General features: G+C 39.8%; 1 protein-coding gene across 9 annotated transcripts in view; it reads right to left on the bottom strand.

The window, feature by feature from the left end:
- The window catches only part of AUTS2 (activator of transcription and developmental regulator AUTS2), a 1,215,681-nt gene that overhangs the window by 771,566 nt on the left and 428,606 nt on the right, over positions 1-15,509 (bottom strand). The window lies entirely within an intron of this gene.

Genomic DNA, 15,509 nt, shown 5'->3' on the forward strand with positions numbered 1-15,509 from the left:
CAAACTCTCTTCCATCTCCACAGAAGCTCTGACTTCAGCCCTTGCCTCCATCTAGGGAATGGCATTCCTTTCTTCATGCAGGTGTTGTTTCACCTTTACTGATAGCTGCTTCACTCAAGTACCTCATCAACATTCATTTATTACCACTTTCCTACACATTGGTCTTCATACAAGACAATGGTTAATGGAGGAACAGCCTTGATGAAAGGTGTGCCATAATTATGCTCACTGTTTCTAAAGGAAGGGGAAGGGGAGAAGAAAGTTAAAGGGAAAAAGCAAGCTTCACTGAGAGATAAGCCTTACAATATATGACCCCAACATTTTTAGTAGATAAAGCTAATTTCACCTTTCAGGGAAGATGCTTTATTTTTATCAGCGGCAAAGCAGTGGACCTGCCTCATTCACACTTAATGACATCAGAGGTCTTTGATAATTTATTTCTAAATTTGCCTTGAGAATTAAAAGTCAAAGTTTTTTAAACGTCATCTTCTTAAATTAATTTAATTGGATGAATCTAAAGTTCAACAGACTATCATGATGCATTTTAAGCTCTACAACATTTTCTGAGACTAAGTGTGTCCAGATGATCATAGCTCCACTCTCACATATAAAATTATTCAAAACTGCGTCAGATAATTAGACTGGCTTGTTAGAAGGCTGAAAGTCACACTGCTGCAATGTCTCCAAGTAAAACACAGGCTGAATTTCACAAAAAGCATTTAGATTTCTATCAGCTGGTTTGTTAGGCTCACCTTGCAGTGAACGTGCAACCAGAAAGAACCACAAGACCTCAAATAAACAGCTTCATTTCTGAGTCAATGGCCTTTTACAAGTACTCATAAAGCCTCCATGCATAATACAGAGGTGTCACTGGTGAGCCTGGGCTGAAACAGATTCTCCCAAAGAAACTTCCAGAACAAGACTGTGAAACAGAACTAAACAGTGCCATCTGGTGCGAGAAAAACAAGGGAAAATATTAGCTAGAACTGCAAGGCAGCAACTCATTCTAAATCTCAACTTGTATTAGAATTAGTGCTTTACTTTTTTCAGAGAAAGGCCCTAGTGTTTCATGCGTAATTATATTTTTACACATTGAAAATAATGAGGTTTTGTTTTTTTAAATGGAAACAACCCAAACCATCAGCAAGTGAGCTACACAAACTTAAAAAGTCCTATGACAGTTTTGATAGGCTCTGCCTCATTTGTCTCAATAGGCACCTTAAAAACTTTATCAATTTTTTTATCCTTTGAATTCTATATTGATTGCATCTCCTCTATTCCTCTTTTCTACATGAAGTAATATCATTCAAGTAATATTCTAATCTTTGCAATTTATGCTCAAGCTTTTAGTAGATTTGTTTCCCTTTTCTTTCTTATTTGTTTGGAAAGGGTAGTTTTTGCCATTTTTTAATGCTTTCTGAACCCCCAGTTGCCTCTGCCCATTTCAGAAACTTCCGACCACTTGACAATAATAAACACAGTATAATGAAATAGCAATTCTGCCAACAATTTATAAAGAGGCCATTATTAAGTTAATTTTATTAGGCTAGTTTAATGGAAAATTGCAACTCTGTTAATGCCATGAATACTTTATAACACAGTTATTCAAAGAATCCAGTAAAATTTTCGAGGTTGCCAAACACGATGATACCAGTTTACCATGGGAAAACAAAACCAAACTAAGAAAAACCGGGAGATCTGGGGAGGAAAATACTACCTCTACAATATCATATCAAAAGACAAGATTTCTAGATTCTGTTATCATAAAATAGTAATCCACACCACAAGCCATCTATGAAAACAGAATCCGAATCTTGGGAACAGAAAAGACTCAGAAACCATTCTGAACCAAAGTGGTAATAAATCAACTTCATCTAAAATTTAAAAGAGAAAAAGACAAACACACATATAAATATGAACAACACAAAAATTTCATTTATTCTTCCTCTCTGAATGGAGGTAAATGATGCAGTAAATTCATTGAATATACAGAAGAACGGGGCTGACAGGCTTTATGCCTTATGTCTTATAAAGTGAACTATTATGAATCAACCTACTGGAATCCATATGAATGTCACAGTCATAGCACCATCCTTATCATTACTAGAGCTGGGGAGAAAGAGAGGGAGGGAGAGGGACAGAGAGAGAGACAAAGAGATGTTCTGTAAGCATGGGAATAAAACAAGGATCTGAATGAAAACACACAGCTAATCACACCAAATATTCTCCTGGTTCAGGCTACCTGGATACATACTGAGATATGAATGTATGAGTAGTTTAAAAAAAAAAAAAGAACAAAAACATTTAAATAAGTTTTACAAACAACACATTTAAAAGAGGAAGTATGTGGCTTTTTTACTCCCCTTTCCACAAATGCTTTCCACATTTAGAAGCCCACAGTGTAAGTTTTCCTCTTTGATAGCCTGTAGATGGTGCTACTAACCTGTTTTTCTCTTGCCTGAAAATTGTTGCAGTTTTATCACTAGAGGAAGCTAATTCATATTATTTTATGCCTTGTAAAGCTTGAGGGGAGGGGGCAAGTGTGAGAAATTATCCTACCTTCTCAATGATCATTCTATACTTACACATGGATTACTTTCTTTAGAAAACAGAAGTGCTAACAACAAAACAACAAAACTATATAAACAAAGTTTTAAATCAAATTATTATAGGTACCTAATGAATGAAATAGTCGGAGAGGTGGAAAAAAGCTGTGGAGATCATCTTATCCTGTGTACCTCTACTTCCAGACAAACACAGTCAATAGCTATGAAAGCAACTGGTCCAGAGCATAGAAATGGTGCCTGGGGTGACCCCATGTCACCGACTCCAGTTAGCCCAACAAAGGAAATTATGGAAAAATAGCATGCCATGCCACTGGCCTTCACCCTTCTCTATAGAATGTCGCTAGAGAGGTTCTAGGATAGCCCCAAGCTCACAAAACTCCTTGGTGGAAGAAGGAATTAGAACTCAGCTCTAAAGCCAAGCAAGGGCACCCTATGAGTCCAGTGACAAAACAAAACCAAGCTAAGATAAACTGGAGGTTCTGGGGAAAAGGATTTACTGCATTATTTACCTCCATTCAGAGAGGAAAAACAAATGAAATTTTTGTATTGTTCATAGGTATGTATATGGCTTTATCTTTCTCTTTGTTAATACACTCCCTCTTTGGTTCAGAACAGTTTCTGGGTCTTTTCAGTTCAGTGAAATCTCCTAGTAAACAACTGCTTCTTTTATACATCTATAGTGAAAGTATATGAATTAACCAATCACTTTCTTTACATGGTTTACTTTAGCTCCAAAGCAGTAGATCATTTTTTTAAAGAATAACCTTTGCTTTTTCAGAGCAGTTTTAACTTCACAGCAGAACTGAGCTGAAGGTACAGAGTTCCCATATACCCCTGCCCACCACCCCTACACACATAATATTGCCCCCCCGCCATGAAGATGTCACACCACAGTGGTACATTTGTCACAACAGATGAATATACACTGAGAATATTGGAGTTCACTCTTGGTGTTGTGCACTCTTTGAGCTTTCACAAATGTTTAATGACATGTATCCACCACTGTGGTATTATACAGAACAGTTTCACTGCACTAAAAACTCTCTGCGTTCCACCTATTCATCCTCTCTCCCTCCAACCCCTGGCAGCCACTGACTCTTTTTTTTTTTTTTCCGTCTCCATAGTTACCCTTTTCCAGAATGTCATAGAGTTGGAGTCATATGGTATGTGTGGCTTTCTTTCAGATTGGCTTCTTAGGAGTATGCATCTAAGTTTCCTGAATGTATTTTCATAGCTTAACAGCTTGTTTCTTCTTAGTACTAAATAACATTCCATTGTCTGAATGTACCACCGTCTATTTATCCATTCACCTCCTGAAGGGCATCTTGGTTGCTTCCAAGTTTTGGCAATTAAAAACAAAGATGCTATAAACACTGTCTGCAGCAATTTTGAGTGGACATAAGTTTTCAAGTCATTTGTGTAAAGACAGAACATTTTTAATACAGAAATTTCTCAGTTGCTCTAGAAGATACAACATTCAAAGCTGCTTTGGACATACATCATTTCCTCCTCAAGTCCCTTGTTTCAATGAGGAATTTCTTAAAAGGTCATGCTTGGAGTACTAATATTTAACATGTATAAGAATTCCAAATGTTGAAAACAGAAAAATCCCTTTCCAACTCTTGCTTTAAATACATATTTTCCCCTGTATTATATTTTTAAAGGTATGGTTAAATTATTTTTAAAAATATAACACAGGGGAAAATATGTAAAGCTCGTAAGGAAAAACATGGAAAAATGTTAGAATGCGAATTATCTCCCCAAATGGCAACCCACTCCAGTGTTCTTGCCTGGAGAATCCCAGGGACGGGGGAGCCTGGTGGGCTGCCATCTATGGGGTCGCCCAGAGTTGGACACGACTGAAGCGACTTAGCAGCAGCAGCCCCCGCCCCCAATTGCTTTTTTTTTCCCCCAAATAAATTCTAAGTTGGAGAGGAGAAATGTTGCTTGAATGTTCGTTTCTCTGCAAACTCTCCTCCCCGCCAACCCTCTGAAAAAAATTCTTCTCTGTTCTGTTTTTAATTCTTTGAGGAGAAGAGTGATACTTGGATATTTCTCTGCGTCTAACAAGACTGCAGAGGGCAGACACACTGAAACCATAATCACAGAAAACTAGTCAATCTAATCACATGGACCACAGCCTTGTCTAACTCAATGAAACTAAGCCATGCGGTGTGGGGCCACCCAAGACGGGCGGGCATGGTGGAGAGGTCTGACAGAATGTGGTCCACTGGAGAAGGGAATGGCAAACCACTTCAGTATTTTTGCCTTGAGAACCCCATGAACAGTATGAAAAGGCAAAATGATAGGATACTGAAAGAGGAACTCCCCAGGTTGGTAGGTGCCCAATATGCTACTGGAGTTCAGTGGAGAAATAACTCCAGAAAGAATGAAGGGATGGAGCCAAAGCAAAAACAATACCCAGTTGTGGATGTGACTTTTCCAGTGGTCATGTATTGATGTGAGAGTTGGACTGTGAAGGAAGCTGAGCGCTGAAGAATTAATGCTTTTGAACTGTGGTGTTGGAAAAGACTCCTGAGAGTCCCTTGGACTGCAAGGAGATCCAACCAGTCCATTCTAAAGGAGATCAGTCCTGGGTGTTCTTTGGAAGGAATGATGCTAAAGCTGAAACTCCAGTACTTTGACCACCTCATGCGAAGAGTTAACTCATTGGAAAAGACCCTGATGCTGGGAGGGATTGGGGGCAGGAGGATAAGGGGACGACAGAGGATGAGATGGCTGGATGGCATCAGTGACTCGATAGACTTGAGTCTGAGTGAACTCCGGGAGTTGGTGATGGACAGGGAGGCCTGGCGTGCTGCAATTCAGGGTATCGCAAAGAGTCAGACACAACTGAGGGACTGAAATGAACTGAACAAGACTGGATTTATCATGCGTAGCATGTGCAGAGTGAAAATTAGTAAATCATTGTATTAGTCAAATCAATATCTCAAATAAATAACTCTCTTTCATATCATACATATGTTCAATTTACAATAAATTAATTTGAAGATTTTTAAACTATAGGAAATATGCAGAAACTGGGGAATATCGCTTTCAATAATTTCACTATTAAAAATCAACCATTAGAATTGAGCCATGATAAGAAGCTGAAGAATTTTCACTATGGTAAATTTTTAAAATTCATTTTGGTGTGTGTTTACTTTTATAATAGAGATTCACTTTGTAATTAGCCCCATTACAACTCAGTCAAATAAAGATGACCTAAACAATGACAGGGGATCAGACTGGTGGAGTGCTTACCAGGTGCCAGGCACTGGCCGGGGGTGGGGGGGGTGGGGTAAGTGCTTTTCATATATTGTTACCATTTTTATAGCAATCAAGTATGTGGACATCATAACTCCACATCATAAAGGGACCTGGGCTCAAAGAAATGACATAATCAACCTTTCTGAGGTCACACAGCTATTAACAGATGGAGTTTGAATTGGATTTTTGATAGTAAAGCCTATGGTTTTAGCTCTATACCATGTGGATTGCTGAACTAAAATCATTTATGTACACTGATGGCCAAATTTTTATTATAAATATTCAATCCTGTAACTTTCCCACAAAACTGAGATATGTTCTTCAACATTTAATCAACACAATAAAAAAAACCAAATAAAAACAAAAGCCTGAGTAATTTGTACATTTAGGTAAGAGTATCTGGTAAGAGACGGCTTAAGGCATAAATCACAGCTGACATTTTCTCTGCATACGACCAGTTATGTCTCACACGGGAGGATACAGTTTTGGAGTTGTGTGAGCCTCCATCTTCATGTATGTATTTATCAAAGTTTTACAGTTCTCTCTTTGGAAACTGAAAATATTAGCAGAAAATAAAATGCCTTCTAGTTAATCTATCATTTGTAAACAGTGAAAATGCTTCAGTGAATGAGGCTCGAGAGAGCGGCAAATGATCAGCAACACTTGGTTTCCAGGCTGAAGAGATGCTACACTACAGGCAACTCCCAAGATTATGACAAGAGCTCCTGATTTGTCAACCCACCCCATATTCACCTGTCAGAACCATTTCTGTCAAATGGCTTAGTTCAGGATACATCCTTTTTAAAGAAGCTTCTCAGTCCTGTTTTCTCAATTTCATCTCTTATTACTATACAACTAGGTACAGTTCAAGTAAAACCAAGATGCAAAAATGGGAAAAGCACTAAATGTATGTACAGATTAAGTTCTTGAAAGCAAGTCTTAAATCTATATATTTCTAAAAGCTAACATTTACCAGGTACTTTGTATCTGCCGTGGTGACTAAGATGGTAAAGAATCTGCATGCAGTGAAGAAGACCTGGGTTCAATCCCTGGGTCAGGAAGATCCCCTGGAGAAGGGAATGGTAACTCATTCCAGTGTTCCTGCCTGGAAAATTCCATGGACAGAGGAGCCTGGTGGGCTACAGTCCATGAGGCTGCAAAAGAGTCAAACACAACTTAGCCACTAAAAACAACAAAATAGTTTCAAATATAATTATTTTTAAAAACCTGTTAAATATTTACCAGGACAACATCCAAAATGACCTTCTGAAGGTACATGGCTTGTTTACCCAATGAGATTAAGACTTTACAGGGAAAGAACCTATCCACCTTTTATAACCTCTGCCTCTTTGCATCCCCACCAAATGTCAACATGAGTGTAGCCTGCAATGAACACACTTGGTAATAAGTACACTTAACAGATTTGCATAGGAATTAGTAGCGATGTTCCAACTTGTGTCAGCTCAGTCAAGCCCTTGGTGCCTGCACCTGTTAGGGAAATGGCATTGGTTTTGTTGACTGGAATTTCTGCTGGAAGAGGCATTCTTCCAGAATACTCTGGGAGCCTCTCTATTCGAATTTATCTGCAATGCCCAGCCCTCTAAAGTCACAGAACCATAGCCCAAAGACACATTGGCTATCTGAAGGTCTACCCAGCTATTACTGTTATTCTCACAGCATTTCAAAGATCAAGGACTGCTTGGAAGAAGAAGTGATCAACTGTGGAGAAAAGAGATGATAGGAATCACAATGGGGCAAAGAAAAGAAAAGAAACAAAAAGGGAGAAAATTCTAGGAACCAAGGCTTTTCCTCTCTTGGAAACACAACACTGACGTGCAAGCTTTGGTCACAGGCTAGCCTCTGCTGAGCGTAAAACCGTATTCACTTCAAGTGTAGTATATTATTCTATATGTGCTAACACTAATGTAAAATTTAAACTTATTATTTAAAAACAGCTTTTAATTGTTCCAAGCAAGTTAAAGGAAGATTCCTATTTCCTTACCACTGAAAATTTATCACAGGCTTTTCAATGAACTTAAAAATCTTTAACTTGGCTTTGAATTTGGCATGCCTTTCCAGGCTCGTTCTTACTAAAAGTCACCCCAGCTCACTCCCAGCAACACTGGCCTTCTACTTTCTGAAAGTCACTCATGTTGTCTTGCCTAAGCCTTTACTGACACTGCTCTTTCTCTCAAACAGCCTGTGGACAGGCCTCTAAGCCCTTGGAAATTCACTTTGAGAAAAGTGATGTAAACTGGGTCATGTAGTCCTGCCTCTCTGCTCACAGTATTCTCTCCTGTTCCATAATAGCACTTACCATATTTTGTGATTATTACGTGGTTTATCAGGGCTTCCCCTACTAAACTATAAGTTCCATTAATATTGGAACCCTATCTGTATTTTTCAACACTGCATATCTACCCCCTAACTTGCAGCTTGCCTCATATTAGGTACACTATGACAACTTTTAGGATGGATAAAGAAGGCCTGCAGGAGACAGGCAGAAAGAGGCTGAGAGATGAAAGACAAAGTACATGGGAAGAGGAAACGAGGAAGAATCAGAAACTGTGGAACCAAGTTAAAACAGGATAATCTTGGAACCGGGAGGAATTAAGAGCCAGCTGGTACCACCGTCTCATTTCACAAGGGAAGGATACCGCAGTGACTGGAGATCTCACAGATAACATTAAAGTTGAAATTCTTAAGTCTAATGTTGTGCTGTTTACACTAAATTGCAAGAGGCCATATAACTTTTGAGAGTAAGATTCACAAAGGTCTTAATCTTCAAGAAGCTATAATACAGCTGCTGCTGCTGCTGCTGCTAAGTCGCGTCAGTCGTGTCTGACTCTGTGCGACCCCATAGACGGAAGCCCACCGGCCTCTACTGTCCCTGGGATTCTCCAGGCAAGAACACTGGAGTGGGTTGCCATTTCCTTCTCCAAATAATATGGCAAGTCTAGACAAAAAGAAGACAAAACAAACTCAAATAAACAAAAACATCAATATCTCAGAGCTTGCCTATCTCCCTTCCAAGTTCTACTGATCCAGCAGCCATCCTCCTTCCCTCCTCGCCACTTAAGAGCAGTTCTGACAGGTACTGCACTTTACCTAACCCCCCAACACCGCAGGGCCAACACCATCACTTCCCCACTTACAGATGAGGAGGTGGGAGCTTTTAGAGAGGGTGAGTCATTTGCTTAATTTGCCTGGATGATGAAATGGATTTAAAAACCAAACAACAAGAATTTCCTATACAGCAGAGGTTCTCACAGATGGCCTCCAACTCACATCATCAAAAGCATTTCACATGAGTTTGAAATGTTTTAGGTGGTGGCATAAAATAGGAAACAGGAATACTAATGGTTTGTTTTCATATGTGCCACTGGGGAGAGCAGGGTTAGATGCCAAGTGCACGTGTGCTGTGTGTGCTAAGTCACTTCAGTCATGTCCCACTCTGTGCAACCCCACAGACTGTAGCTCACAGGGCTCCTCTGTCTGTGGGATTCTCTGGGCATGAATATTGGAGTGGGCTGCCATGCCCTTCTCCAGGGGATCTTCCCAACCCAGGGACTGAACCCGAATCTCTCATGTCTCCTGCATTGGCAGGTGGGTTCTTTACCACCAGTGCCACCTGGGAAGCCCATCAATTTATTGGAATGATAGTTCAAAACTATTGCCAATGTTTTATCAAACACTTTGGGCTACACTTTCTCTACCAAAGAATAACAGATACTTGCCAGTAACTCCTGGACTCGCAGACTAACCAAACTTGCCACCCTGGAGCTACAAAGACCTTGCTCTAATCAAGACTGCTTCCCAGTGCATGACATCCTCTCATTTAAAAGGTCCTTCCTCTTTCTCTGCAATTCAGGTGCATATCATGACTGGCACGACATGGTTCACACTTGGATAACACTCATTACAGCTGTATGAATATATACATACCTTACAAGGGATGCTCAATGCTTAAAACTTTTTCCTCTTTGGTCATACTATTTAACTCAATGAAACACAGTACCTGTTTTATTTTTTAAATAATAGCTTTACTGAGATACAATTTGCATATGATATGCTTCACCCATTTAAAGTATACAATTCAATGGCTTTTAGCTGCACAACCATCACCATGGTCTAATTCTAGAATATTTTTATCACTCCAAAAAGAAAACACTGTGCCCATTAGCAGTCACTCTCCAGCTCTGCCACCTCCCTCAGCCCTAGGCATTCCCTCATCTACTTTCAGTTGCCATAGATGAGCCTATCCTAGATACTTCAATATAAATGGAATTATATAATATGTGATCTTTTGTGAATGGCTTCTTTCACTTAGTGTAGTATTTTCATCCTTTTTTTTTTTTTTTTTTAAAGCTGCCTAGATCGGCTCACTCAACCATGTTTCCCTGACAACTCTTCCTGGAGTAACTGGGCAATAAATGTAAACCAACATAGCAGTTACAGGGATGGGTAGAGGGAATTCCTTACGTGGTCCTTCCAAGGATCTGAAGCCTACAGCTTGTCCACAAGAGGCATTCCAAACCGCCCCTCACAAAGTACTCCGTGGCTTTAGTCTGAGGGAGCTGCAAGGACTTCACGGGGTATGTGTACCAGTGCCCAAAGGGGTCGACAGAAGTCTTCATGAGGTCATCACATATCTAACTATACCAACAGCTTTCTTTAAAAAAAAAAAAGATGATCATAGCTTTGGTTACAAAATCCAGATTCAGGTTCATCACTCTAATTAAACTAGCTGTCTCTATTGAAACGTTTACCAAGAGAAAGAGATACTTGTTTTAAAGAAAAGATTTTATTATTTTGTTATATGAAAACCTTGGCCACAAAAATAGTCCCCAGGAAGCCCATCTAAATCCTAAAAAGACAAGTGGAGGGTTGATAATTAAATGTTTCATTAGTGTTTGCCATCCAGTGAGCCTATTCATTTCAGTGAGGTCAAATTTACGATACAGCAGAGTTGGAATTTTATGTGCTCTATGTATACTTTATAGTACATTGGGGCACTTCATAAAAATCAATCGCACAGTACATTTATGTCCTTTTTTTAAAAAAAAGACATGGATCATAATTTAAGATTTTAAAGGATTGGAAAGGTTTATAATTTTTGTCTCTTTACTTTTATGACTCACTATGAGAAGAACTTACATGGTGCCAAGACTGTGATCAGAAATACTAACCTTCAACCATTATCTTGTTTCTTTGGGAAAATATGCTTCACTTTCAAGATGATCTCTATACAAAAAGGGGGCTTCCCAGGTGGCTCAGTCATAAAGAATCCACCTGCCAATGCAGGAGATAAGAGTTCGATCTCTAGGTTGGAAAGATCCCCTAGAGGAATAAGTGGCAACCCAATCTAGTATTCTTGCCTGGGAAATCCTATGGACAGAGGAGACTGGCGGGCTACGTCAGACACTGCGTCCATGGGGTCGCAAAGAGTTGGACATGACTTAGCACAAGCACAAGCTATACAAAAAGTGACGACCGGCATTATATCGTTTCCTCTCTTTAGCAACCTTATTTTGGTGGTAGTGGGAGTGATATTTCTCATGTTTTAGTTTAGTTTTCTTCTCTTTAATCAAATCACAGACTCTCTGTCAGCACGGGATTTTATCTCCTAAGTGACACACAGTGCGTACTAGCTGCTAAACAAATGGGCTTTCGACTTCACTGAACCAATATACAAAAAGAGGAGCAGATGTGGTGCTCTGGTGAAAAGGCAAAAATTAGGGCATCAACTCTTGTACAGGAAAGCCAGGACCGCTGATCAATCTTGAGGGAAATCTGTTCAGTTACTCAATATCCTCAAGGCGCCTTCTTCAAATGAGCACGTTCAGGGGCTCAATCCATCTTACAGCACTATGGCAGATAAACTGTTCTAACAGCTAATTCTTTTTATAAAGCAGAAAATATTTCTCAAGCTCTTTATGGCTGATTGAACTAATTTACTGTGGAAGAGGCAGCAGCCTATCTTTAGATAAATGCTAATCAGGACGGTAGTGCTCTCTTCGGTCTGACTGCCACTATTATGCTGAAAGGGAAGGTCAACAGCTAATAAACCCAGTTAACAAGCCATTCTGAACTTCACTTTAGCTTAACACTCTTCAAAGTTGCAGTCATTAAATCCATAGATTATTAGAGGCTGCCCTACTGTTTTCACTGCACACGAAGACAAACTTTCAGTACAGTCATTAATTGAATTAACATTGTCTAATCCAATTTTATAGAGTGTAAACTGAGATATGACCATGGGGAAGGCCTTCTGAGATGCCTTCACAATAAACCAAGGGGAATACAGTCATCCAAGGTTAGACTTCGGCTGAACAGGGACAGGAAACACGGCATGTTAATAGTTCCTCTTCCCTCACAGCCCTCTCTCTCTTTCTGTCTTCCTTGAAATCTTTCAACAAGTAAAAGAAAGGCATTTTGTAGTCACTAGAGGATAGTTTTACACTGCAGAAAAGCCAGGCAGAGAAACAGTAAGGCCATTTGTATCACAGTCCCATACAACCCAGGACAACAATGCAGTCTCAGATAAGCAGTAGTGGGATCCCTTTCTACCAGATATGACTGGATAATTAGTTCAATCCTAGACCCCGAAGAGACTAAGTCCTGCTATAATAACCAAAAGACTGTCAAAATATTCTAATGTAAGACCAAACGGCTCTAAGTCTAATTTAGAAACAAAAAACATTTCAACATTATACCATAGAGAGTTCTCTTTATAACAAGATGGGTAGCAAACTGGTTTAATCAGCAGTTTTTGATAAATCCTAAGAAGCTCACTCCCTTCCCCTCATTAAGTATGAGAGGAGTCTGGTCCTTGTTTATTTCCCACTGATCACTCTCTCCTCCTCAAACAGGAGGATAAGGATATACGGTAGACTATTTTGTTTAAATGGGAAGACAACTGTTTTCTCTATTTTGCCTATCTGTGGATAACAAAATGAGGGAGAAAATAAGAATGAATGTGAACAGTAAACCTAACAACTGATCAAGACCAACCCACAATAGAATGATCCTATGACCATCTCGGTTCCACTTCATATGAGGCCCTTCTAAAGGAAGGTTTCCCATCCTTAATGCTTTCTTACTATTTTAAAAACAACAACAAAAAGTATTAAGGCAATTAGAGTGGGTCTTTGTTCCTCGTACCTAAACAAGTCAGAAGAGAAAGAACACAATTTCCCATACTCCCTGGGGTCTGCCTTGGTTTAGAGGACAAGAACAAAAGTAAGATGTCTTTATTATTTGTTTAACTAATGACAATCCAGTTTTCTTATATGACACTCCATTTCTAAGGGCACTAGAATCGTATCCACTGAGAACACAGCTTTGACCTAAATTATGCCTTATAGCTAGCGCTGTTACATGCCATGAAATTATTAATAGTATAATCTCTTTGAAAATGTGTATCAAAATGTAAAACACAGATTCCTTTCTACATAATGTCTTAGGTCTGGTTCAAGCATTTCAGGCAACTTCCCAGGTCATGCTGATGCTGCTAGGCCAAGGGCCATAGTTGGAGCATTACTAATACAGCCACTACTGAAAACTTAGAAGTGAGGAGAAACCCAAGGAGACAGGAGAAGCAAGGAGAGATTCAAAGAAGAAATGGTACAAGTCAGAAATACTTAAGAGACATTCAAGGAAGAGAGACCAATCGAAAAAACTCAAAGTAGTCTGAGGACAATGAGATAGTTTCAAAATCATGAAAATCAAGAGTAGTGAGTTTAAAGAAAGAAATTATTGCAATAATCCTTAAGTAATTCAAAGAAAAACATGTATCCCAGTAGTATCCACAAGCCAGCACCTTGCCATCTGCAGGGCCTTCATCTCAGGGTCAAGTCCATCTGTTTCTGTCTCTTGTTCCTTCCTTTTTTCCTCTGTCCTGCCCATTTACAAAATAAAAAGGAGCACATAGTATACTCACTCAAATATATTAAATATGAACATATTAATGTCTATGCTCTTTAAAATGGCAGCCCTTGCCTGCTAGCTGTAAAGCTCCCAAAAGAGCCACACAGTCACTGAAGTTGGGAAACTTTTCCAACTTGTCAAGACAAAACCCACTGCAGCTAACTTGCCAGAGCTCAAGTTGGCACGTGGTGGAAGGCAAGAGCCATCTACAAACATTCGAACTGTTCCCTGCCAAGCTGTAGGGAAGTGCCAACCTAGATCTCCAATTAGGCCTTGGAACAACAAGCAAGCCCTTCCAGTGTGTGCATTTTTGAACATCCGTCAGCACTGCTTCCAATGTGTGCTAGAAGGAGCCAACCTGCACAGAGGAAACTCAAAGGCTGCTCTCACCTCTGTCAAATTCCACTTCAGAGTGCCAGCAGCCGAGCAGAAGCTGCTGCTGGTGACAAAAACGAAGCAAGGGAAGGTGGAAGACAATGGCTGGGAGCCACCAAGAAGGGGGAAGAATGTGATTAGGACAAGCTTCTGCAGATGAGGCCAGCTCCCCAGTGAAACCAAGGAGAGCTGCCTCGCCTTTCTTCTAGTGAAAACCTGGCTGCAGATTAAGTAGTGGGCACCACCTGAAGTCCTGTATGCCAGACCTGCAGCTGCACTATCCATCCTCTGCGAATGATCCATCTGTGGACCGAGCCAGAACATTAGGGGTTTGGCAGCAGACAAGGAAGCAATCCATCAGTAAGAAAAAAAAAAGGTCAGAGGGCACTGCGAGATGACCCTCCTTACAACTTTCATGCCTAGTTCAGAAACTAGTCTGCTGGGCATAGTAATGGTAATCCCATCCACTTTTAGTTATCTAATCTGAAAACCCAGGTGGCTTACCCAACATTCTGAACTGCCTATTTTGAAAATATGCCTTGGTGAAAAAAGCATGAAGATACCAAATTCTTCAGCCAAGTACAACACTGCAAAATAAGCAAGGATGATAGTAAGGGCGGAAATACTAGAAAAACAAGAGAACGCAGAAAAAGGAAGACAGATGAGGGTTTGAATCTTGAGCTTAATCACCGAAAAGCCAGCAACTCGTTGAGCCTTAGTTTCTTTACCCGTAAAGTAACTCTATGCAATCTGTGGAGTATTACATGTCAAAAGTATTACATGAGGTCATAAGTATATAAAGTTTCCAAGAGAACACACACACATAACATGTGCTCAATCACTGCTAGCTATTATTGTGATTATTGTTACCTGAAGTTAAATATTTAACACTAAGGATGCCCCATAAACTCATTTGTGTGTGTGAGAGAGAGAGACATACGAAACATGAATGAGAGACTGTGATGGTTAAGTTCATGTTTCAACTTGGCAAGGCTGTTGCAGCAGGTTATTTAATCAAACATGAGTTTAGGTGTTGCTGTGAAGGTATTCTGCAGATGTGGTTAAAGTCTACAATTAGTTGACTTTAAATAAAGGAGGTTACCCTCAATAATACAGGTGGGCCTCACCCACTCAGTTGAAGGCCTTAGGAACAAAAACTAAGGTTTCCCAGAAAAGAAAAAAAAACCTGCCTTAAGATTATAGCATCAACTCCTGTCAAGTTTCCAGCCTGCAGCCTGCCCTACAGATTTTGATCTTGCTGGTTCCAACAATCAAGTGACCCAATTCCTTAAAATAAACCTCTTCTCTCTCTCTCACACACACACATATATACACACCCTACCCACCCACCCTCCTATTGGTTCTGTT

The sequence above is a fragment of the Bos taurus genome, chromosome 25 (genome assembly GCF_002263795.3).
Source record: "Bos taurus isolate L1 Dominette 01449 registration number 42190680 breed Hereford chromosome 25, ARS-UCD2.0, whole genome shotgun sequence".
NCBI classification, from domain to species: domain Eukaryota; kingdom Metazoa; phylum Chordata; class Mammalia; order Artiodactyla; family Bovidae; genus Bos; species Bos taurus.